Genomic DNA, 27,887 nt, shown 5'->3' on the forward strand with positions numbered 1-27,887 from the left:
TATATTGTTAAAGCCTATTAAAAGTTAAAATTGAGCTTTTAATTATACTGTAATATTGACTGGCTATAATTAATGTTTACGTTATAATTTATTATTTATGCTAATTCTACACTATTTTGGAGATTCACTGTAAAATCATTACATTCTAAAATATATATATATATATTTTGGAACCTGTGAGATTTCTATTTTGAATAAATGCTGCTCTTTTGAATTTTTTATTCATCATGGAATCCTGAAAAGAGTATCACAGGTTCCAAAAAAAGAAGAAAAGTTTAGCACTGATAATAATAACTAATTATGAAATCAGCATATTATAATGGTTTGTTGAAAATTCAGCTTTATCACAGAAATGAATTATATTTTATAAAACAAATAGTTACAGTCCTTGATTCTGATTGGTTAAGCCATGTTCGAAGCTGTTGTAAATTACACTACAAACATACAACTTTGTTTACGTTTGTGTGTTGCTCGGCAGCCACTTTGTTGGAACCACAACTGTTTCTGAGGAACTACATTGTTTGGTGGAAAAATACTGTTTTTATTAATATAATTACACTTTATTTGCTCTGTTTTATTCTGAGAAACCTTACTACATATATGGAATAAAGGTTTTATAAAAGCGGTAAGCCCCGTGAAGCTGTGGTTTACAGTGAATTTTTAACAGCTAAGGGGGTTTTCCTGCTTCGCATCATGCTTAACAATGCCCCTTAGCTGTTATAAATTCACTGTAAACCACAGCTTCTTGGGGCTAATTGCTCTATTAAAGTATATTAAAAAAGAAAATCATTATTTTAATTAAATAATATTTTTTATTACAATATTTTCTGTATTTTTGATCAAATAAATGCAGGCTTTATGAGCATAAAAGGCTCTTTCAAAACATAAAAAATAGCAATGTGTCCAATCTTTTGACTGGTACTATACATATTAGTAACTAACTGCTACAAATTATAACCTTTTTAAAGGGTAGCATCCTAGAATATTCCTATAACTATTTAGATATTCAAATGTTTAATCATTTTGCATTTTGAGATGATGGAAACACTCACTGACCATCAACACACTCAACATACTGAAATGAAAATAAGAGTGTTGCTTAGATTTATCCATATTCTTTTTATTTTTATTAATGTTTCTCAGCTCATCTGCCTGTTCCTGTCATCAGCAGTAACTCTTCACAATGCTTTTCATCATCATCATCATCATCATCATCATCACAGCAGAATTGTTCATTAGTGTGTTCAGTGGTGAATGTGGGTCATGTGACACTCTCCTGGTACAATGGAAACAGTTTATTGTCCAGCATCAGTGTGTCTGATCTCAGCATCAGTCTCTCTCTACCTCTGGAGGTGGAATATCAGGATAAAAACACCTACAGCTGTGTGCTCAACAATTCATTCACTAACCAGACGAAACACCTGGACATCACTCAACTCTGTCACACATGTTCAGGTTCATCAGCATTGATACAATGTGTGTTTATTTACCGAGCTTGTCTACTGTTGTAGATCAGACTGACAGATTTACTTACATTCATGACTATCTGTCTTTTACTCTCCTTCTGTTCCTCTAGACTCTGTATTTCTGATAGCACTGATCTCTGCTGCTGCCGCCGGATCTCTGTTGATTATAGTTGCAGTCGTGATCTGCTGCATCTGCAGGAATTGTAAAAAAGCAGGTCAGGAGATCAAAAAATTAATACAAATGTCAAAATAATTGTATTTTGTAAGGCACAAATTTTAATAAAAGATTGATATTTGTTTTACATGTATGTGATCATTGTTAATGCAGTCCAGACCCAAGAGAAAAACAAAACCGTTTCAGCATTGCATAAAACAACAACAACAAAACTGGTAAGATCATTTTGAATGTGTTGCAAGAAGCTGTTGTGGTCAGTGAGTCTGAATTAAGTTTTGTGTGGAATCACATCAGATGGTCAGTGAAGAGATGTGGATGATCAGCCTTGATTATAGGGAGTGGCACAGGAACAAAAATAAAAAATAACATGCTTTTATGCTACTTTAACTAAGTGTATATACTATGTCCATGCTCTATTCCACCTCTCCCGCATATATTTGAAAAAATTAAACGAATTATAGGCTATATATTCATTCAGGTGTGAGAGAAGCTGCATGGTAAACAAGAGGGAGTTTTCGGTGATCTGATCACAAATGATCAGCATTACTGTTTACAATTGGTATTAACATGCGTTTCATATGCGATTTCTTATTATTTTGTCACATTACACCACTTTCACTTTCGGTGCACGAATACTAGGCCTGAATTGGTGGTCAGAGGTGAGGCTAGTTGGCTGAAGTTGTGAATAAAATGCCGGTAGAAGTTGGCGAACCCCAGAAACCTGATCGACCATATCTCGCAGCACGTCGTTGACGAAGGCCTGGAAGACCGCTGGGGAGTTGGACAAACCGAAAGGCATGACCAAATATTCAAAGTGCCCCCTGGGGGTGTTAAAATGCGGTCTCCCATTCATCCCCCTCCCTAATGCGGACCAAATGATAAGCATTACGTAAATCCAATTATGTGAAGATCGACGCTCCCTGCAACCTCTCGAAGGCTGAAGACATCACGGCAAAGGATAAGTATTCTTTACCGTGATGCTGTTCAGTCCCCGGTAATCAGTACAAGGTCGCAGAGATCCGTCCTTCTTCCCCACAAAAAAGAAATAGACGGACAGACAGACACAAGACAAGACTCTTAACACTTATTGCTCCACGCCAAGACAGATCGCTGTTGCCAGTCCACTTTAGGGTTGTGATGGATGAGCCAGGGGTGTCCGAGAACTATGGGTGCAAGAGGAGAGTCTAGTATATAAAAAGAGATCATAGACGGGGCTGACTGTCCCACTGCACCTCCTCGTTCCATTGACACTCAGCCGCCAAAGTTCTGAATTCAATGGAAAAGTCAGAAACCAATCTCTCTCCTGGCGACGGCCCGATCGAATACACGTTTCATTTCCGCGGCGAGAGTCTGGAACGAGGCGCAGCATGGATCTTGGTTCTCTCACAGCACCGTCCCCCATAGTGCCGCTCTCCCAGCTCTCCCACCAGAATATGCATTGCAGGAGTTGTAATTGCTGGGTGAGCTCGGACACCTGCGCCACCAAAGCCTGTACGGCACGACCCGTGTCGTTAAGATTCCTCTCCTGAGAATCCATTTGACGGATGCTGTTGTTGAGAAATTTCTCCAGTGACGGTGATGGGTTACTCGCTGCTTCCATCAGGTGGTCAGATCGTTCTGTCATGAAGGAAGACAGGAAGCAAATGCAAGTGAACTCTTTATTTTGAAAGTATTATGTAAGGAAATCTCCGGCATGACGGCGGGTGCCGCAGGGACCTCGATGGACAGCACTGGACAGACAAGATGGTGAGTCAGGTGCACTGGTGGTAGCTCCAGATGATGACGTAATCCACAGGGAAACACGGAACCGGAACAATGACACGTGAGACTGTAAACGCCGAACAGGAGTGGACACAGACATGCAGCACGGAGGACCTCAAACAACGATCTGACAAGAGGGATGAGAACTGGGTGAGTATTTAAAGGTGAGTGGATTAGCTGCAGCTGGCGCCATGAGTGAGAACCGCTGGCCACTGATCAGACAATGATTGCTGGTCACGCCCACTCACACACACCCACACACATGTCACAACACAAACATGAGACAAGCAGGAAACAATGCATTCATGAACCGTGACATGAATTATGTCATGTGGCTTACGCAAACAAAGATAAAAATATTATTATTATTATATTCAATGATTAGCTCGTCCATAATAATAATAATAATAATAATAATCATCATAATAATTTATTCCCCGTAATGTTACAATCCTGCATGAGTTTCAATTAAACAGAATTCACTATTATTGCATCTTTTTTTTCAACTGGATCACTTTCAACTGGATAACTTTCTGCATAACACATTTTGTGTTTGCCGGAAGAAGTCTTTATCATCTCAGGTTATAACAGTAGACTTCCGTGTTTGTCGTCAGAGAGACTGGATGAGAAAGCGGTGCTTTAATCCTTTTTTAGTCGCGCTGTTTTATTTACCTCAGAGATAAGATTTCTCCACTTAGAAATATGCTTGGAACGTGAGCAGGAACAGAGTAAGTTAACAACACTGACGTTAAACGTTAGAGATTCGCAAATTTAGGGACAGTCTCTAAAGTTACATACGACATTGGTATTCACATTTCTAACTTCAGTAGCATCCTAAATATAAAGTCCCGTTCATTCTATCACGAAACTCAAATAATGAAAGCCATTTTGACGCTTTTAAATGCGACATGACAGATCGCTTTTTTATATAGACTAGGCATGTTTGAATAAATCTGGAAAACTATGTTCAAATGAGTTGTAAACAGACATTTCAATTTTTAGTGTAATAATGTTATCTGAAAATAAATAGCACTTGTATATAATAGCCCTGTTGTTAATTGTAACCTTTAATATTATAATAATGTGATGGGTTCAATGTGTAGTTAACAGCATCGGCAGATATGATTCTGAATAATCGCCTATCTGTATCGGCAGATCAATTCAGTATCCGTGCATCTCTAATACTGTATATCAGAGCTGGGCAGATTACTTCCAAATTGCCGTTGCTGATTCCAAGTTACATGACAAAAATCATAGTTTCATTGATATCAATGAAAACAGTTCAGGGGTGTGACACATCGCCCTCCCGGAAGGTGCGACCTCGCGCTGTGGAGATGGAGGGATGGCCAAGGGCTTGCAGCAAAACCGTACAGTTGAAGGTATGGACAAAGGACGGAGTTCCTGGAGGAGGACGACCAACAGAATCCAGGGAGGTGACAATGGAGAAAGGAGCCAGGAAGACGACAGGGAGGGAGCTGGAGCAGGAGGAGGAGCCAGGTGGGACACAGCCAACAGCCATGATGGCGGCCCAAGGTGGAGCCAATGGAGGGAGGAGCCATGGTGGAGGAAGGGCCAGTGACTCCAGGGAGCTGACTGACGGCGGCGGAGCAGTTGGAGGGGGAGCCCGAGGCAGAGACGGAGAGCCAATGAGCCAGGGCGACACAGAGGATCCGGAGGGCCAATGCGGAGCAGATGATGCCAGCGACCGAGGTGGAGATCTGGAAGGCCGCAGTGGAGCCGGAGTGACTGAGGACTGAGGTGGAGCTGGAGAGAAGGAGGAGCCTGACAGAGCCTGAGGGTTGGAGGGATAAGGCGGAGCCAGAGGACTGGAGTCTTGGGGCGGCGGATGGTCGACAACAGACCAAGGCAGAGCTGGAGGGATGAGGGAGCCCGACAGAGCTGGTGGACTGATGGGCCACGGTGGAGAGGAGGGAGCTAGGAGCCATGGTGGAGCCGCTGGGTCGAAGGGCCGAGGCGAAGTCCGGTACTCAGAGGCTGGAGGCGGAGACAAGGGAACCTCCAGCCATTACGCCGATGGAGAGTGGTAGACCCACGCCGAATTCAGCGCACAGATTGTGGGCTGAGGGTAAGCAAAGGGGCTGACAGGTGACAGCAGTGGTGATGGAGAACCAGAGATGACAGGAGAAGGCAGGAGAGGGAGGGTGGGAAATCCAGACAGACATATAGTTCCAGGCAGACAGACCATTCAGGGCTGACAGAGAGTTCATATGAAGGCAGGAGAAGAGGGGGCATGTCTGCATATATATCCAGATTAATAAGATCCTCATTACTGCCCATGGTGCAGTGGGCGGACTCCCTCAGCTCTGTCGCAGTCCATGGTGGTGGCTCGTCGGTCGCAGCAGGCTCTGGCTCTGACTCTCTGATTTAATTATCAAAATATTGTTTTTAAAATCGGGATACTTCAAGTAAATATAAGGTTCAGATGACAAAAAGTTTGGGAATGCCTGCATTACATGTAAATAAGAAATCGCGTGACTTTGTGCATTTTAATGTGTTTGACAGACAACTCCAAAGACAAAACCCCATGAGCGATAATTCAAATAAAAATGAATGTGCTCATCAGTAGTTGATGCAAAGTTGAAACACTTTTTAAACCTGAAATTATTTTTTGTAAATCCAGTTGTCAAATGCTGTGTAGCCACTTGACTTTTGACTGGTCTTTGTGTGAAAATCCACAAAACTGAAAGACTTTCTGAGTGTATATAAGCAGTAGGCTATTAAAGAAAGGAAAATTTAAAAGGTGAAGAGGAGGAATAAGGGAGAATCAATAAATTATGAATAAATTATTGCTATTGTGTGAATAATATGTAATTAAGTAAGCAGTAAAAAAGTAATTGTAGTCTGATTACGAGTATCTAAAAATGTAATTTATTCTAATTACAAGTACTTGGAATCTGATTATTTAATCCAGATTACATATAATCAGTTACTACCAAAATCTCTCTCTCTCTCTCTCTCTCTCTCTCTCTCTCTCTCTCTCTCTCTCTCTATATATATATATATATATATATATACTGTTGCAATCAGCGGGTTCCTAACAAACTTTTTTTGTGTATTTTTCTTTGCAGAAATTAAAGAAGGAGCCTGTGTATGGAAATGTCCCCAAAACACGATGATCAAAACAAAAATGTCCTAAAGAACTCATCTGGGCCTTGATTCACACCTTTTATTTCATATTTGTTCTCTGCCAGGATCTTTTTTTTCTGTTCTTTTCTCTGTCTTTTTTCAACTGTTAATAATTTTGAAACATTTAAAGCAGGCAGGGTTAACCTTACAGTAGTACTCAACACTGATTACTGCCAGACTTTCAGAATACTTCATCACTTAAATCAAGATTTTAATAATTAAATTTTGAAGCACAGCCACCATAAAATCAGACTTCATCACCTCTTTTTACTTTGAGATCATTCTGAGGTTAATTACAGCATTAAAATCATAAGACATAGTTTAATAGTTCTGATGAAATCAAATCTTTGCATAGCTATGACAGGAACTAACAATGCCTTGGAGAAAAAAAAAGAAAAAGAAAAAAAAAAACAAAGCATACACATAAACCTACACAGGAAATAAAAAAGTTATCAAATGAGTGTGTCCTATTCTTTGTCCTATAGTCCCGAAACATTGGTGTCTTATATTTTAGAGCAGTATTTGAGCATTGTATTTGAGTTTACGTTTAGTGGTTCACAAATAGTAGGTCTATTCAAATGATAGAACATCCAGAAACTCAAATGTTTGTTCTATTTCAGCTTAATATGCATGTACTAACTTTAATAAATACTGATCCCCTCATTAACTGCTCTCTGTACTCCAGTATAAAGAGAAACCTGGCAAATTGAGCACAAGCACATCATCGCTCTCTAGTGTCCAATCCAGAAAATCACCTTTCTCTGAGAATAGCACTACTTTTACACTAGTGCACTTTAAATAGATGTTGCTGTTTTTACAGTCACTGCACTGATGTTTATAGTAAAATAATAATAATAAAACAAATTCAATTAAACACAGATTACTTTGGTTCATTTAAATAAAATGTCTTTATAATGTCTTTGGCGCCATCTGGTGGGTTTTGAATATCATCAGCTAAAACAGCAGCACAGCACTGACTGTAAGAGTCATGTGACATAATACATAATATGAAAATTGTGTCACCAAACTTTGATGTTCATGTGAAGGTGATAGAGATGACCTTCATTATGTTTTAATGCTGAGTCAAATCTTACTTTTTCATTTATTGGATTGATTTAAAAATGTATCTCCATTCCTCAAAGGAAGATGCAGTGAGTGACTGAATTATAGTCACCAGAGACAGAAACACTGAAGCTCCTAAAACTGACGCTGCTGCTGCTGATCTTTAACACTTGAATTGAACAGCTAATTATAAGCAATTTTTGAATAGTGGGACAAATATATGCTCAACAGTAAAGTGCTGTGAATTTTTTTATTTTATTTTAGTTTTATTTTTTTAATACTGGTTTTGGGTACGAGTCTAAAATCTGCTGACAGCTTTAGTAAACAGATGAACAAAATAGAAAATATTGTCCACAGTATAACACAGTCACTGCTGCAGGTCTGTGTCTGCCCAACACTGCCTCTGTCGGTAATCTAATCATGATCCATCAGACAACAACATGATGCACCAGGAATCTTGATTCATCAGACCAGGCCACTTTCTTCAAAATATTGATTTGAGTTAAAATATTTGAACACAAAGCTTCCGTGAAGACAGCAGTGGTGAGCAAGCGGGCAATTTCAAACGGATATTAAAGGGAAACGTTGAAGTCAAACCACGTATTACACAACATTTCACCACAAAAATAATTAAGGCAATAAAACAATTAAGACAAAAATGTTTTAAAATGTCCATATAAGGAGTTTCACCCTCGTCTACATCATGAAGAGCCATAATCGAAAAAAACTCTCCGAAACTTGTACGAACCTGGAAGTAAGATTTTTTGGCACAGAAATACTCCGTTATACGTCCAAATTGATATTTGAAACTTTGTCCATGCATAGCACGAGAATCCAACTCTTTAACAGTGTAAACAACTTTGAATGCATGAAACAGCATTGTACCCCCCTCCGCCCAGTAGATTAAAGAGTCTTAAAAACTGTAAATAGTAGCAGGCCTCACAGGAAGAAACTCTTCACCTACAAACTAAACACTGGTGCTCTGAATGCCCAGAGTCACTGACATCTGTTTGTCCAGCCAACGATCAAACCACGTTCAGAAAACTAACCACGGCTGGTTTCAGTTTGACTCTGAAGATACACCTCAATAAAGCCGGTACTGTGAGACCATAACACCATTTTAAATATGTACTCTGGTTTTTCCATTCACTAAAATTTAGAATAAGTACTCATAATTTTAAAATCACTATGTTCCATTTCATCATGAAATGTAGTTCATCCACAATTCACACAATATTCTTCTACTTTCAGTCATTTGAAACAGTCAAGTAACCACACTCTTAGAAGAAAAGCTGTCAGGGAGGCGGGAATATGAACCCTTAACCTTTCAATAATTTTTTTTTTTTTTTTTTTTTACTTAAAACTAGTAAAAATCTTAATAAGTGCTAGATGAACTGTAAGATTATATGCAAATGCAGGGTGTGAAGTGGGAGGGTCAAATCCTGTCATGGGGGGATTCACTCAACACTTTAACAGTCTGCCGCTCGATCACACACTGAACCACTGAAGAAAATGTTTCACAAGTTTGTCTTGTTCTGTTTGTGCTGCTGGGGTCTGACTGGTAAGTTTATGAAAGAATTTTTATGGCTTTTTTCCCCCCTCAATTTGGTGGTAATAAAGCTGCTGCTACTGTTCAAATTATTTTATTTTAATATCCTGTTATGTACCAAAAGAATTATGAATATTGTATTAATATAATGCAATTTCTACTAACTTTGAATTCAGGTCTCTGTGGGATTAGGATTAGGAAATTTACATTAATTCCAGATCTGGAAAAGATCATGAGAATAATGGAAATCCCTTCAGTGAATGTACAGTAGATGTTCAGAATGTGAACTTTCTGTTGAGCTGCTTTCAAATATCAGCCCATTTTTGTCCCTGTAAAAAGACATTTCTAAAAAAATACTTCTGCAGTTAACAAAAACAACAAAAAACATCAAAAAAATACTACAAGTCAAAATGTGCAGGAACCTTAAAGTCCACAGCCGACTAACCAGGGATCTAATGATCTAAATTTATTATTTATTTAAAATCAATTATTTAAAATATCCAGCACAATTAAAACTGTACTTTCAATCTGCAATAATTGTCATGTATTTATTGTCAATAAATGATGAAACTTTAAATAATGATTGACCCCTATGCTTTAAAACAAATTAAAGACTAGGATTAATCTTAAATCTAGATTAAATCAAGGTTTATCTAATAATTCTGTTGCACCAAACTTTAAACTTTGAAATTAGTATATTTACATTTAAATTGTCATTTTGATCCTAGTCTTACTTTACATTTAAAATAGATTAACTTTGACCCTTTTACTTTGAAGTAAACTCTGTATTCATTTATTATAGCTTTATTTGCCAAGTGTGCGCAAAAACACAAGGATTAGTTGTTTTTCAGGAGCTCTTGGTACACATACATATATGACACGAGAACAGAAAAAAACATTTAAATAAGTAAGACTAAGAAAAAAAATCATGTGAAATACATCTGGAACAGAAGAATTATGTACAGAATTGTGCATTTATGTACTGTATATTATATTCCTGTGTTTATCTCTCTGTTTGTCTCTCTATTATTAACAGTTAGCAGTTTACAATAGCTGTTTATAAAGACCGCTGATATTTTACATTTTGTTTTTTGTTTTTTCTGCTGAGGCTTTAATCTGTGTAAAATCTATTTGTTCATCAGGTGTGTTTGGTGATTCAGTGTCAGTGATGGAGGGAGATTCTGTTACTTTAAACACTGATCTTACTGAAATACGTGAAGAACACGACATACTGTGGAAATATGGAGCTGAAAAGTCTCAAATAGCTAAAATTAAGAAAAAGAAGCAAATCCCTTCCACATTTAATGGTACTGATGGGAGATTCAGAGACAGACTGAAGCTGGACAATCAAACTGGATCTCTGAACATCACAGACATCACAACTGAACACACTGGACTTTATGAAGTAAAGATTAGTGGAGTGAAAGAGTCATCAAAAACATTCAACGTTTCTGTCTATGGTGAGTAGAGATCATCTGTCAAAATGTTTACACAAAGCATAAACAAAATATTCTGTTTACATTGTCAAAAGTTGATTCATTTTATATTTTGAGATGACAGACACATTCAGTGACCCTTAACACACTAAACACACACTCAACACAAGATTCATTACACAGATTCAATACAATTCACAACACTGAAAATAAGCTGATTGTTGTGTTCATATTCCTCTTATTCTCTGATGTTTTCAGCTCGTCTGTCTGTTCCTGTCATCAGCAGTAACTCTTCACAATGTTCTTCATCATCATCATCATCATCACAGCAGAATTGTTCATTGGTGTGTTCAGTGGTGAATGTGAGTCATGTGACTCTCTCCTGGTACAAAGGACACAGTTTATTATCCAGCATCAGTGTGTCTGATCTCAGCATCAGTCTCTCTCTACCTCTGGAGGTGGAATATCAGGATAACAACACCTACAGCTGTTTGCTCAACAATCCCATCAGCAACCAGACTCAACATCTGGACCTCACTCAACTCTGTCACACATGTGCAGGTACTTCCACCATTTATTAATTGAGCTGATCTCTGTCTTCTGTTGTAGATCAGACTGATTCAATCACTTACTTTCTCTCTTTTACTCTTCTTCAGTTCCTCCAGATTCAGTGTCTCTGATCGTGCTGATCTCTGCTGCTGCTGCTGGATCTCTGTTGATTGTTGCTGCAGTCGTGATCTTCTGCATCTGCAGGAAACACAGAAAAGCTGATCAAGAAGGCAAGTATTATCTTCTCCATTTAAACAAGTAAAATAAGATAATTCTTGAAAAAATATGTTCTAAATATTTGAGCCAGTTGATAGCCCTATTTTATCATGTAATTAAAATTATTGTCATAATTTCCATTGTTATAATAAATGTCTGTTTGAATATGATGACACTAAGCGTCCTTCTTTACTCATCTCACACACACACACACACACACACACACACACACACACACAAAGCTTTCTCCATTTTATGAACATAATCTTACACATGTAAAGACGTGTCAGGTACTCTTAAATTTAAATGAATGATAACTTTGTGCTTGTTGAACTTGAATGCTGATTAAATACAAAGAATGTGATGTTAAACAGCACATCTGGGTTTGATTTATGTGTAAATTAATGTGTGATTTAAGTGTCTCTCTAAATGTAATGATAAACACTCTTGAACTATTTGTGTGTGGAAACAGTTATAGGCCTAATGGCTGATTAAATTTGTTAATGCCATTTTTGAGTTTTACTTTGGAGTTAAATCTGAAATCCCCAATAATAACACACAGACTGTGAACAAGCAGATCTAATTAAGATTGAGTTTTGTGGTTTTAATGCCTATTTATTGTTAAAACAGAGACTCGTGAAGAAGAGATCACTTACGCTGAGACAACATTCTGCAAAAGAAACACACAGAAACTGGTAAGACAATTTATTGATAATTTGAGTATTTGTATAATTGGTAATACTTTACAATATGGTGTCATGTGTTAACATTATTTAACGTATGAACATGAACAAACAACAAACAATACATTTATTCACAGTATTTATTAATCTATGTTAATGTTAGTTAATAAAAAGCATAGTTGTTCATTGCGAGTTTATGCTAGTTCACAGAGCATTAACTAATTAACTAACTAATAAAAATACAACTTTTGATTTTTATAATGTATTAGTAAATGTTGTAATTAATATTAGCTAAGATTAATAAATTCTGTAGAAGTATTGTTCATTTTTATTTCATGTTAACTTAAGTATGTTAATGTTAATTAATAAAAAATACAGTTCTTCGTTGCTAGTTCATGTTAGTTACATTAATGTTAACAAACACAACTTTTGATTTTAATAATGTATTAGTAAATGTTGAAATTAATATTAGCTAAGAGTAATAAATGCTGTAACTGAAGTAATTAACTACTAAAGTAGTCAACTAATGTAAACTAATGAAACCTTATTGTAAAACGTTACCGGATAATTTTAGCAGAATCCGATGTATGTCACTGTGTACTTTTGATTTTGTCTGTATAATATTTAAGTCCATTTCCACCACATAAGAAGAAAAAAAAAATCATGCTCTGGTAAATCATAATTAAGACAAAATCAGAAAAAATGACATACTAAACTGAAATTATGAGATTAAAAAGTCAAAATTATAACTTAAAAAGCTAACAATTTATTATGACAAATTATGACATACTTAAATCAGATTATGATATACACAAGTCACACACACACACACACACACACACATATATGTGTGTGTGTGTGTGTGTGTGTGTGTGTGTGTGTGTGTGTGTGTGTGTGTGGACTTGTGTATATCATAATCTGATTTAAGTATGTCATAATTTGTCATAATAAATTGATCAAAAAGGCAAGCTTTATTGGTATCACACAGGGCTGGGTTGAGCAGGTAGTTGAGGTAAGGATGATAAGAAAAAAAATAAATGTTATTATGAACAATGACTCGCACCCCTTACATGCCTTAGAGCTGTTTCGGCAGTGTGATCACACCAATATTTAAGACTATTTTTTTATGTCTTGTAATGTATTACAGGTTTTCTTTTTTTTAGTGTAAGATTCCCTTTTAGGTGTTAAGTTATGTCTGTGTGCAAGGATTGTTGCTACTATAACAACATAATTTCCAACAATATAATTTCCTGTGAAGGATTAATAAAGTATATAATAATAATAATAATAATAATAATAATAATAATAATAATAATAATAATAATAATTTTGACTTTTTATTTTTTGTTTTGTGGATTATGATTTAAGGCTTGTTACAATAATTACTTTTTGTTGAGAAATGTATAGTCCCAAAAATAATTGCAGAAATGATTGTCATTTTAAGACCATTTTATGCCACTGAATATATAATGATAATATAACATAAGTGTTCCTGTGGCTCAGTGGTAATGCATTGCGTTAGCAGCGCAAAAGGTTGTGGGTTCAATTCCCAGGGAACACACATACTGGTAAAAAAAATAAAATAAATGTATAGCCTGAATGCACTGTAAGTCACTTTGGATAAAATGTAATAACAGCATAATAATGCAAGTAGTGCATGCATAATATTGCATGCACAAGATGCTGTAAAAGACAGTCAAACACATCCATCTAATGCACGTTTCCATAGAAAAACAATGGGGGGAAAACAGCACAAGTGGAATGCAAAAATGCATTCTCTCCCTTGAAACCTCCTTAACGCTAGCTTTGAGAGAGCACCATTTTATTTGTGTTATTACATTTATGTATTTACCAGAACAGTGAATTGAGTCTGAGTTTTGAGTCTGTTTGGACTTCTATTCTAGTGTCTGGTGTTGTAAGGAAAACACTATAAGGCCTCAAACGATGCCTTCTTTTCACCCTTTGATGTCTGCTCATAACATATAATATGGGATAACTCGACATATTGATTATTGTGACAGGCCTTCAGAGCATAATGATCTATCACATTAATCTCACACACAACTGAACCATGTGTTTATTTAAGTCTTGTAATGTTGTTGTTGTTGTTGTTTGAAGTAACATCACATTTATTCTTATTATTGTTATATCTTATGCAGTTTTTTTTTTTTTTTACAGAAAGTTGAAGAGGAGGATCATGTGGAATATGCACCAATCACAGTCAGAAGATGATCAAACTTTAATGTTGTTCTAAGTACAAGACCCTTATAGTCAGATCAACCTCCTGCAACGACCTCAGACTCTAAGTCTATGGTTGCAGCATTCTCATGTTTGCAAAACTTAGATGCAAACTAGTCGTTAAAATGTGACAAAGTCAACTCTGCTGTGGTCTCGTGTAATTATATCTGTACAGAAATGTGGTTTGATCTGTTCGGTAGAAAACAACAGGTTTTGCATGAGAAAGTGTCTACTGCTGGATGCTTGCATTTGATGTCAGCTTGTTAGTGTGTGTCTGAGGTGTCAATAGTGTCTGTGTGAGTGTGCATCAGTGCCAGTGTATGTCTGAGGTGTCAACAGTGTGTCGGTGCGAGTGTGTATCAGTGTAAGCGTGTGTCTGAGGTGTCAGTCTGTTTGATCAGCGTGTTGTTGCAAGGATTTTTCATTTTCTGCTCACATGAAACCGTTGATACAGGGAAGCCACTTTACTACAAAACACTAAACTCATTAGTGCTGATGTTTGACAAAAAATGTCTCAAATCAAACAGAGATATTAATATGAAAAAGTAATATATACTTTGCTTGATGATCTCATACAGTAGTACAAATAAGGTACAAAAGCTGTCATGTGCGGTACACCTTTGTGTCTTATTTACCCCTTAAGCATGCATATTAGTACCTGAATGGATGAAAACCTTTTTTTTTTTTTTTTCTAAGAATTTCAATTCTTTCTAAGCAGAAATATTCTTGATTCCTTTTTTTTTCATGTAAAGTTGTTTTTTTCTTCAGTGTCTGGGTCATTTTAAGAAAAAAATGCAATGCATGATCTACAATTTATGCTTTGTGTTTGATGGTGTTTAATAGTTTATTTTGCTTTCATCAGCCTTGATGAGAAACTAACAAACTTTTTTTTCAATAGCACAACAGAGCTCCTGTCCACAGGTAAAACAATGGTTGAAAATGAGATTGTAAGATTAAGATGATGATCAGATAGAAAATCTCACCTTCAGTCACCTTAAGTTTCCATGATAAGCGGTAAAGATCAGACACAAGTAGACTGTGGACTGCTGAAGAGATCCCGCTCCTGCTCCGCTTCCAGCTCTGTAACTCCACTTGAGGATCAGGGAACCAAACATGAGTAGAAATTTTAGTTAAATTTTATTTAAATTTCGCTAGAGTTAATTTTAGTAGAAAAAGCATTAGCAATGTTCTGGTAGATTTTAGTACCTTTGCTGGTGTGCTCTGAGTGGGTGGTGGTTTACTGTTCAAAAGAGCCCAAGTGTCTGAAATGATACAGTGTCTATCCAGGGCCCCGTGTCTGTCATATTCTGGTCTGTAGATATGTCTTGGGCCCCTCGTTCAATGTGCGTGTGAGGGCCTCTTCACCTGATTCAACGTCCAGCAGTCTGGTCACTTTAAACAGCAGCACAGGATGAGGAATCATTCGTGTCTGGAACACAGGACTGAAACTTTGCGGTAAACTTGACACACTCCTGCGTTCATTAATAACAAAAGTGACACAACGAGGCTACTTTAACAACTCGTGCGGTAACCGAACACGTGTGCAGTGACACTACACCACACTCTCTGTTGATTATAACACACCCGCGACACGAATATCATCTGCTAGGGGCTTTTTTAATTTTTATTATTGAGTTGGTGTTGGTTCATTTCACATTAATGACATCCCGCATCACATGTATGTGTCTCCACATAATGCTGCTGTATTGTAAACCTAAAAAACGCCCTACATGTCTAGAAACTCACAGAAAGCAGATAAACACACACACCTTCAGAATCGAAACTAAAACAGCGTGTGACCAATAAAGGACGAGAGTCGTTCCTCTTCTAGGGTTTGTTGGCGGTCGGAGAACAACGAGCTGATGCTGAGTGTGGACAAAATGTCTCTAAAATACTTAAATTAGTTTCTCTAAGTTATTGAAACAATAAATTATAACACCTATCTTTTGAGTCTTTTCACAGAAAAATATTTTCAATTACAGCGTATTTTCAGCTTTCCTGTTTTTTGGATCAAATGTATTTTTTTTTCTTTCCTCTTCTTATATTTGCAAGAACAGCATCCTACACACAGTGTGCCCTTGTTATAAGTTGCCTGATATTTATCAGTGCCGGCGCTGTGGTGGGGCAATTCGAGGGCCGTGCCCCCCCTAGCTGTCATGATTGCCCCTCCTACAGGCCATGGCGTGGGCACAAAAAAAAAATATATCTTAATATTAAATTGTTGCAAACTGTACCTTAAATTTAAATAAAAAACGAATGGGGAAAATGCATAATTTTGGTTGTTCATGGCACGTTACTAGGCTTGTTCGTCATGGTGAATGCTTATTGGGTGGCCTGAGTATTTCATGTAATACATTTGATTATGCGCGGCGCGCAAAATCCAATCAGTGAGCAACACTGTATTATCGCGCCGATCTAGTGACAATAACAAGGAATTTCCAACATCCAAAGAATCACATGGAGCATATCAATATCTTGTAAATGTTGTTGTTGTTGGTTGCTTGTTTTCACTTGTTTCCAGAAAGAAAATGTGCTGGCTTAAATGTTCCTGATGAATGCCAGATTAAAGAAAAATATACAGGTCTAAAAATATGTTGCTCAATGGAAAGGTACAGGGATTTCTATTATTATTTATTTTTTATTTATTTGAAATTCTTAAATCCACAAAACAAAACTTCATAGGCACAGATCATTTTACAATATTTTCAACAGCTAACTTAAAACACTGGGAAAATTAATGTTAATGAAACAAATCATATCTATGTCCAGCTGATGGCAAATTAAAAAACTCTGATGTAACAAAACATTTTGCATGACAAAACTGTATCATGATGCACTTATGTTATAAATATACCTAAATATACCTGTCTGTCCCACCTTATCTGCAGATCATCAGTTCACTGCTGATCATATCTCCAGGAGTCAAGCAGTTTATCCAGCATGGCCAGATCTATTAATATGAATAAATGACGAGTCTTTCTAACACAGATAAGCACTTGCAGCATCGTTTCTTCTCTTCACTATGCCTTTAAATAAAAGTCTCAAAAATAAATAAATAAATAAATAAATAAAAAGTACAAACGTTGGTGTGGCAGCCTCAGTCTAATTAGCAGCAGTCCATTGATTAATTTTAATATTAATTTAATTCTGATTAGTGGGTTGGCAGCATTACAGCACTGACTGTAAGAGTCATGTGACATAATACATAATGTGAGAATAATTGTGCCACCAAACTTTGATGTTCATGTGAAGGTGATAGAGATGACCTTCATTATGTTTTAATGCTGAGTCAAATCTTACTTTTTCATTTATTGGATTGATTCAAAAATGTATCTCCATTCCTCAAAGGAAGATGCAGTGAGTGACTGAATTATAGTCACCAGAGACAGAAACACTGAAACTCCTAAAACTGGACGCTGCAACTGCTGATCTTTAACACTTGAATTGAACAGCTAATTATAAGCAATTTTTTGAATAGTGGGACAAATATATGCACAACAGAAAAGTGCTTTTTTTTTTTTTTACAGGTTTTTTGGTTGAGTCTAAAATCTACTGACAGCTTTAGTAAAACAGATGAACAAAATAGGAAAACATTGTCCACAGTATAACAAGCCATTCCTGCCGGTCTGTGTCTGCCCAACACTGCCTCTGTCGGTATTTCTGTGTATCTGCGCTCGGCCATCAACATGATGCACCAGGAATCTTGATTCATCAGACCAGACCACTTTCTTAAACTCTGTAAATAGTAGCAGGCCTTACAGGAAGAACACTCTTCACCTACAAACTAAACACTGGTGCTCTGAATGCCCAGAGTCACTCACATCTGTTTGTCCACCCAACGATCAAACCACGTTCAGAAAACTAACCACAGCTGGTGTCAGTTTGACTCAGAAGATACACTCAGTAAAAGCTGGTACTGTGAGATCATAACACTGTTTTAAATATGTAGTCCGGTTTTTCCATTCACTAAAATTTAGAATAAATAAATGATCATATATATCATTTTAAAATCACTATGTTTTATTTCATCATGGAATGTAGTTCAGCCACAATTCACACAATATTCTTCTACTTTTAGTCATTTTGAAAGTCAGTCAGTTAACCACACTCTCAGAAGAAAAGCTGTCAGGGAGGCAGGAATATGAACCCTTAACTTTTGATAAAAATTGAAATTATTTTTTTTACTTAAAACCAGTAAAAATCTTAATAAGTGCTAGATGAACTGTAAGATTATATGCAAAAGCATGGTGTGAAGTGGGAGGGTCAAATCCTGTCATGGGGGGATTCACTCAACACTTTAACAGTCTGCCGCTCGATCACACACTGAACCACTGAAGAAAATGTTTCTCAAGTTTGTCTTGTTCTGTTTGTGCTGCTGGGGTCTGACTGGTAAGTTTATGAAATAATATTTATGGCTTTTTTTCTGTCTCAATTTGGGGGGTAATAAAGCTGCTGCTACTGTTCAAATTATTTTATTTTAATATCCTGTCATGTACCAAAAAGAATACAATACAAGATCTACTAACTTTGAATTCAGGTCTCTGTGGGATTAGGATTCGGAAGTTTACATTAAATTCAGATCTGGAAAATATCATGAGAATAATGGAAATCCCTTCAGTGAATGTAGATCTTCAGAATGTGAACTTTCTGTTGAGCTGCTTTCAAATATCAGCCCATTTATGACGTTTTAAAAATACATTTCAAATAAATATATATATTTTAAAATATTTCTTAAGTGATCATAAACATCTACAAATGTCATGGAAAATTTACAAGTCAAAATGTGCCCAAACATAGCCCATAGGAAACAATCCAGGGATCTAATGATCTAAATTTATTATTTATCTATATATATGTATTTTAAAATATCCAGCACAATTTAAAACTGTACTTTCAATTGGCAATAATTTTAATGTATTTATTGTCAATAAATGATGAAACTTTAAACATGATTGTCCTCTACACTTTAAAACAAATTAAAGACTAGTGATGTATTACACCAATAATCCTAAATCTAGATTAAATCAAGATTTATCTAATAATTCTGTTCCAACAAACTTTAAACTTTAAAATGAGTACATTTACATTTGAAATAAATGAACTTTAACCCTTTTACTTTGATGTAAACTCTATATTCACTTATTATAGCTTTATTTGCCAAGTGTGCGCAAAAACACAAGGATTAGTTGTTTTTCAGGAGCTCTTGGTACATACATATATGACATGAGAACAGAGAGAACATTTAAATAAGTAATAAGTAAAAAATAATAATGTGAAATACGTCTGGAAGAAAAGAATTATGTACAGATTTTTGCATTATGTACTGTATATAAATATGTGTTTAATCCATTAAATAGCACTCTCTGTCTGATTGATTCTAACAGTCTCTCTATTATTAACAGATAGAAGTTTACAATAGCTGTTTATAAAGACCACTGATATTTTACATTTTGTTTTTTGTTTCTGCTGAGGCTTTAATCTGTGTGAAATCTGTTTGTTCATCAGGTGTGTTTGGTGATTTCAGTGTCAGTGATGGAGGGAGATTCTGTCACTCTAAACACTGTTAATGAAATACGTGAAGACGACGATGACATACTATGGAAATTTGGAGCTGAAAACTCTCTCATAGCTAAAATTAAAAAACAACAGCAAATCTTCTCCACATTTGATGTTCCTGATGGGAGATTTAGAGACAGACTGAAGCTGGACAATCAAACTGGATCTCTGACCATCACAAACATCACAACTCAACACGCTGGACTCTATGAAGTAAAGATTAGTGGAGTGAAACAGTCATCAAAAACATTCAGTGTTTCTGTATATAGTGAGTAGAGATGTCATTTATTTAAAACGTTCACATATTCTATTTACATTGTCAAAAGTTGATTCATTTTATACTTTGAGATGACAGACACATTCAGTGACCCTTAACACACTAAACACACACTCAACACAACATTCATTACACCCTGTAAACCCTAATAAGTTCACAGAACTCAAAAAATATTTTGTAACAGATTACACAAAAACATTTAAGTGATGTTTTCAAAAGTTTTAAGTTTACATAAAATTTACAATTAAATTTCCAGTTTCCTTAAATTATCTAAATATTATCTTATAAATATTGATATTTCTCAACTTAAAATTAGGGAGTAATTCACTAAAAATGTTCACTATTTTTCAACCCTTATAATGTGGGAAATACACTCAAATGTAACTACTAATGTAGTTATCAAAAAGACTCACATACTTGCATATTATTATTCAAACATCATGCAGTATATATAACCTTTAAGTTTGCTTTCCATCCTCAACCTAACCACAGGCTCTACTCTTCACCACAACGGTAAACACTACAAAACTAACATAACAGAAACATATGGTAAATCCTAACATAACACAACATTTAAGTACTAACTTATATCTCTCTATGTTATTTCTTGTGTAAAAAACACACAAAAATAGCACCTAATTTCTACATTTATTTTCCTTGTTGGCTGATGCAATGCATGCTGGGAACTTGAAATGCAATAATTTTAAGTTCACCTCACTACAACAGCATTTTGAGATTACGAACTTATTTCAATTAAGTCCAATGAACTTTCATTATTATTTGAGTCAAATTAACTTTCATTTTTTAATTAATCCCAAAGTTCATAAATGAAGTAGACACATTCACTACAATTCACAACGTTGAAAATAAGCAGATTGTTGTGTTCATATTCCTCTTATTCTCTCATGTTTTCAGCTCGTCTGTCTGTTCCTGTCATCAGCAGTAACTCTTCACAATGTTCTTCATCATCATCATCTTCATCATCATCATCACAGCAGAATTGTTCATTGGTGTGTTCAGTGGTGAATGTGGGTCATGTGACTCTCTCCTGGTACAAAGGAAACAGTTTTATTGTCCAGCATCAGTGTGTCTGATCTCAGCATCAGTCTCTCTCTATCTCTGGAGGTGGAACATCAGGATAAAAACACCTACAGCTGTGTGCTCCACAATCCCATCAGGAACCCAGACTCAACACACTGGACATCACTCAACTCTGTCACACATGTGCAGGTACTTCCACAAGTTATTCACTGAGCTGATCTCTGTCTTCTGTTGTAGATCAGACTGATTCAATCACTTACTTTCTCTCTTTTACTCTTCTTCAGTTCCTCCAGTCTCAGTGTCTATGATAGTGCTGATCTCTGCTGCTGGATCTCTGTTAATTGTTGCTGCAGCCGTGATCTTCTGCATCTGCAGGAAACACATAAAACCTGACCAAGAAGGCAAGTATTATCTTTTCCTTTTAAACAATAAAAATAAGAAATAATTCTTCAAAAATATGTTCTAAAAATCTGAGCCAACCCAGATAGCCCTATTTTATCATGTAATTAAAATTATTATCATTGTTATAATAAAATTATTAAAAAAATATTTGTATATAATGAAAACAAATTTTTCAATTTCTTAATCTGCATCAACACCTGGAAATGCAAAAAAACAGAAATGTTTATTTTTTAATAATAATAAAAAAAAAGCTTTCTCCATTTTATGAACATAATCTTACGTGTAAAGATGTGGCTGGTGCTCTAAATTTAAATGAATGATTAACTTTGTGCTTGTTGAAACTTGAATGCTGATTAAATACAAAGAATGTGGATGTTAAACAGCACATCTGGGTTGCTGATTTATGTGTGATAAATTAATGTGTGATTTAAGTGTCCTCTCTAAATGTAATGATAAACACTCTTGAACTATTTGCGTGTGGAAACAGTTATAGGCCTGAATCTTTGAGTGTTACTTTGGTGTTAAATCTGAAAGCCCCAATAATAACTCACAGACTGTGAAGAAGCAGATCTAATTAAGACTGAGTTTTGTGGTTTTATGCCTCTATTATTGTTAAACCCAGCCGAGACTGTGTGAAGAAGAGCTCACTTTCACTGAGATGATATTCTACAAAAGAAACACACAGAAACTGGTAAGACAATTTACTGATAATTTGTTGAGTTTCTGTATTATTTTAGCAGTGACTCTGATCAGTGTGCGCTTTTGATTTTGTCTGTATAATATGCAAGTCCATTTCCAAAACATCAGATAAAAAAAATCATGCTCTCCTAAATCATAATTATGAAAAATTTATACTAAATCAAAACGATTAAAAAGTCAAAATTATGATTTACAAATTAGAAAATATCACATAAAAAAATTAACATTATGAGATAGAAAATTTCTAATTATAATTTACAATGCATAAATTTTGACATACTAATTTTGACTTGCATATATCATATTCTGATTTAATTATGCCCTAATTTGGATTTTTTATTATTATTATTATTATTATTATCTGGCGGTGATGGGCTTTCATAGTATAATGATCTATCACATTAATCTCACACACAACCACACCATCAGATGTTTATAAAAGACTTGTTACTTCAAAAAATATAAAAATAAAATAAATAAATAAATAAAAATACATTACATTACATTCATTATTATTATTATATTTTGTGTTATGCATTTTTTTACAGAAAGTTGAAGAGGTGACTTATGTGGAATATGCACCAATCACAATCAGAAGATGATCAAATGTCATTGTTTTTCTAAGTTCAAGACCCAGATTGTGTGATAATTTTCTTAAAATGACCTCCTATGTCTATGGTTGAGTTTGTAAGAATCACCACATTACATCAAGAAATTACAGAAGACATACGGCAGGAGCATCCTGAAAGTGTTTCATGTATGATCATTAATGATAGATTCATTAATTGGTCTCCTAAAAAACTTCAAAAGAATTAACCTTAATTGTAATACAAGGACCTTGAACACATTGTATTAATCATGTGACCTATTGCAGCATTCTCATGTTTGCAAAACTAAGATGCAAACTAGTCTTTAAAAGGTGACAAAGTGAACTCTGATGTGGTCTCATGTAATTATATCTGTACAGAAATGTGGTTTGATCTGTTTGGTAGAAAACAACAGCTTGTGCCTGAGAAAGTGTCTATGCTGGATGATTGCATTTGATGTCAGTTTTGTTAGTGTGTGTTGAGGTTGTCAATAGTGTCTGTGTGAGTGTGCATCAGTGCCAGTGTGTGTCTGAGGTGTCAACAGGGGTTTGGGTGTGGGGTGCGAGTGTGGTATCAGTGTGTCCCTCACGTGGTCAGTGTGTGTGTCTGAGGTGTGTCAGTCTGTTTGATCAGCATGTTGTTGCAAGGATTTTTTCATTTTCTGCTCACATGAAACCGTTGATACAGGGAAGCCCACTTACTACAAAATACTAAACACTCATTAGTGCTGATGTTTGACAAAAAATGTCTCAAATCAAACAGAGATATTAATATGAAAAAGTAATATATACTTTGCTTGATGATCTCATACAGTAGTACAAATAAGGTACAAAAGCTGTCATGTGCGGTACACCTTTGTATCTTCTTTACCCCTTAAGATATCTGCATGCATCTGCATATTAGTACCTGAATGGATGAAAACCTTTTTTTTTTCTAAGAATTTCAATTCTTTCTAAGCAGAAAAATATTCTTGATTCCTTTTTTTTCATGTAAAGTTGTTTTTTTCGGCCAGTATCTGGGTCATTTTAAGAAAAAATGCAATGCATGATCTACAATTTATGCTTTGTGTTTGATGGTGTTTAATAGTTTATTTTGCTTTCTTCAGCCTTGATGAGAAACTAACAAACTTTTTTTTTCAATAGCACAACAGAGCTCCTGTCCACAGTGAGTAAAAACAATGGTTGAAAATGAGATTGTAAGATTAAGATGATGATCAGATAGAAAATCTCACCTTAAGTTTCCATTATCTGATAATGGTAAAGATCAGGACACAAGTAGACTGTGGACTGCTGAAGAGATCCGCTCCTGCTCCGCTTCCCGCTCTGCTAGACTCCACTTGAGGATCAGGGGAACCAAAACATGAGTAGAAATTTTAGTTAAATTTTATTTAAATTTCGTTAGAGTTAATTTTAGTAGAAAAAAGCATTAGCAATGTTCTGGTAGATTTTAGTACCTTTGCTGGTGTGCTCTGAGTGGGTGGTGTTTACTGTTCAAAAGAGCCCAAGTGTCTGAAATGATACAGTGTCTGTCCAGGGCCCCGTGTCTGTCATATTCTGGTCTGTAGATATGTCTTTGGCCCCTCGTTCAATGTGCGTGTGAGGGCCTCTTCACCTGATTCATCGTCCAGCAGTCTGGTCACTTTAAACAGCAGCACAGGATGAGGAAATCATTCGTGTCTGGAACACAGGACTGAAACTTTGCGGTAAACTTGACACACTCCTGCTTCATTACTAACAAAAGTGACACAACGAGGCTACTTTAACAACTCATGCGGTAACCGAACACGTGTGCAGTGACACTACACCACACTCTCTGTTGATTATAACACACCCGACACGAATATCATCTGCTAGGGGCTTTTTTTTTTTTTTTTTTAGTTAGTTAGTGTTGGTCTGCAGTCATGTTGTTTCATTTCACATTAATGACATCCCGCATCACATGTATGTGTCTCCAAATAATGCTGCTGTATTGTAAACCTAAAAACCACTCTACATGTCTAGAAACTCACAGAAAGCAGATAAACACACACACATTCAGAATCGAAACTAAAACAGCGTGTGACCAATAAAGGACGAGAGTCGTTCCTCTTCTAGGGTTTGTTGGCGGTCGGAGAACAACGAGCTGATGCTGAGTGTGGACAAAATGTCTCTAAAATACTTAAATTAGTTTCTCTAAGTTATTGAAACAATAATTTATTATACCTATCTTTTGAGTCTTTTCAAAGAAAATACTTTTAATTACGGCGTATTTTCAACTTTCCTTTTTTTTTGGATCAAATGTATTTTTTTTTCTTCTGCTTATATTTGCAAGAACAGCATCCTACACACACTGTGCCCTTGTTATAAGTTGCCTGATATTTCATTAATACATAAAGTGTGTGCAGCACAATCAGTGAGCACACTGTATTAGAGCGCCATCTAGTGACATAACTAGGAATCCAACATTCAAAGAATCACATGAACATATCAATATCTTTCAAGTTATTGTTGCTTGTTTCAGAAAGAAAATGGTGTTTATATGGGCTGATGCAAAGTTAAAGAAAAATATACAGGTCTAAAAATATTTTGCTCATGGAAAGGTACAGGATTTCTATTATTATTTGTTTATTTTACCACAAAACAAAACTTCTTCATATGCACAGATCATTTACAATATTTCAATTATTAAAACACTGGAAAATTAATGTTAAATAATTAAAACTCTGATGTAACAAAACATTTGCATGACAAAAATGTATTATTCTGCACTTATGTTATAAATATACCTAAATATACTCTGTCCACCTTATCTGCAGATCATCAGTTCACTGCTTATATACTCCAGGTGTCAAGCAGTGATTGGCCAGATCTATTCATATGAATTAGTGACGTGGCATTAGAGTCTTTCTAACAGAACTTGCACTTGCAGCATCATTTCTTCTCTTCACTATGCCTTTAAATAAAAGTGTCAAAAATAAATAAATAAATAAATAAAAGGTTATGTTGGTGTGGGAGCCTCAGCCTCAGTCTAATTAGCAGCAGTCCATTGATTAATTTTAATATTAATTTAATTCTGATTAGTGGGTTGGCAGCATTACAGCAGGCTGACTGTAGGCCGAGTCATGTGACATAATACATAATGTGAGAATAATTGTGCCACCAAACTTTGGTGTTCATGTGAAGGTGATGGGGGCATGTGAAGCTGTGGCCTCTTGGTTAGAGAGTTGGACTTGTAACCCAAAAGTCACAGGTTCGAGTCTCGGTGCTGGCAGGAGTTGTAGGTGGGGGAGAGTGAATGAACAGTGCTCTCTTCCACCCTCAATACCCATGGCTGAAGTGGCCTTGAGCAAGGCACTGAACCCCCCAGTTGCTCCCCCCCCGGGTCGCTGGATATATAGGCTGCCCACTGCTGCTCTGGGTGTGTGTTCATGGTGTGTTCACTTCTCACTGCTGTGTGTGTGCACTTGGATGGTTTGAAATGCAGATCACCATTCTGAGTATGGGTTACCGTAACTTGGCAAATATCACGACTTTCACTTTCACTTTCACGTAAGGTGATACAGAAGACCTTCATTATGTTTTAATGCTGAGTCAAATCTCACTTTTTCATTTATTGGATTGATTTAAAAAATGTATCTCCATTTCCTCAAAGGAAGATGCAGTGAGTGACATGAATTATAGTCACCAGAGACAGAAACACTGAAACTCCTAAAGCTGACGCTGCTTGCTGGCTGATCTTAACACTTGAATTGAACAGCTAATTATAAGCAATTTTTTGAATAGTGGGACAAATATATGCACAACAGAAAAGTGCTTTTTTTAATTTTTTTTTAAATACAGGTTTTGGGTATGAGTCTAAAATCTACTGACAGCTTTAGTAAACAGATGAACAAAATAGAAAACATTGTCCACAGTATAACACATCCACTGCTGCAGGTCTGTGTCTGCCCAACACTGCCTCTGTCGGTAATCTGTGTATGTGCGCTCGGCCCATCAACATGATGCACCAGGATCTCTAACTCATCAGACCAGGCCACTTTCTTCCAATCATCCAGTTTAATCTCAATGATCTCAGGCCATTTCATGTGTTGTTGGTGATGATGTGCCAGTTAGTAAGAACTGGACCCTAAACTAAAGGGTGACCGATAATTTTGCTATTGTTTTAACATATATCATTTTAAAATCACTATGTTTCATTTTATCATGAAATGTAGTTCATCCACAAATCACACAATATTCTTCTACTTTCAGTCATTTGAAACAGTCAAGTAAACCACACTCTCAGAAGAGAAAAGCTGTCAGGTGAGGAGGGAATATGAACCCTTAACCTTTTGATAAAAATTTAAATAATTTTTTCACTTAAAACCAGTAAAAATCTTAATAAGTGCTAGATGCACTGTAAGATTATATGCAAAATGCAGGGTGTGAAGTGGGAGGGTCAAATCCTGTCATGGGGGGGATTCACTCAACACTTTAACACAGTCTGCCGCTCGATCACACACTGAACCACTGAAGAAAATGTTTCACAAGTTTGTCTTGTTCTGTTTGTGCTGCTGGGGTCTGACTGGTAAGTTTATGAAATAATATTTATGGCTTTTTTTCTGTCTCAATTTGGGGGTAATAAAGCTGCTGCTACTGTTCAAATAATTTTATTTTAATATCCTGTTATGTACCAAAAGAATACAATACAAGTTCTACTAACTTTGAATTCAGGTCTCTGTGGGATTATGATTCGGAAGTTTACATTAAATTCAGATCTGGAAAATATCATGAGAATAATGGAAAATCCCTTCAGTGAATGTAGATGTTCTATGTTGAGCTGCTTTCAAATATCACCCCAAAATATAAGCCCTAAAAATAAATTTCTAAAAAAAAAATACTTATAAATATATATTTTTAAAAATACTTCTGCAGTGATCATAAACATCTACAAATGTCATGGAAATTTACAAGTCAAAATGTGCCCAAACATAGCCCATAGGAAACGATCAGGGATCTATGATCTAAATTTATTATTTATCTACAAAAATGTATTTAAAAAATATCCAGCCAAAATTAAAACTGT

General features: G+C 35.8%; 1 protein-coding gene and 1 long non-coding RNA gene across 3 annotated transcripts in view; one reads left to right on the plus strand and one right to left on the minus strand.

Annotated features, from left to right (window-relative positions):
* Nucleotides 1–27,887, minus strand: part of LOC109053833 — a 69,979-nt gene that overhangs the window by 35,386 nt on the left and 6,706 nt on the right. For both annotated transcript variants that reach the window (XM_042712357.1, XM_042712356.1), the window contains exons 3-4: nt 11,229–11,343; nt 1,535–1,658 (exon numbers count right to left, since the gene is read on the minus strand). The gene's annotated coding sequence lies outside the window, so the exon portion shown is untranslated. The remainder of the gene's footprint in view (nt 1–1,534; nt 1,659–11,228; nt 11,344–27,887) is intronic.
* Nucleotides 11,098–11,345, plus strand: LOC122134995. Its single transcript, XR_006153252.1, has 2 exons — nt 11,098–11,157; nt 11,253–11,345. It is a non-coding gene; the product is annotated as an uncharacterized LOC122134995 (long non-coding RNA).

The sequence above is a fragment of the Cyprinus carpio genome, chromosome A22 (genome assembly GCF_018340385.1).
Source record: "Cyprinus carpio isolate SPL01 chromosome A22, ASM1834038v1, whole genome shotgun sequence".
Classification (NCBI taxonomy): domain Eukaryota; kingdom Metazoa; phylum Chordata; class Actinopteri; order Cypriniformes; family Cyprinidae; genus Cyprinus; species Cyprinus carpio.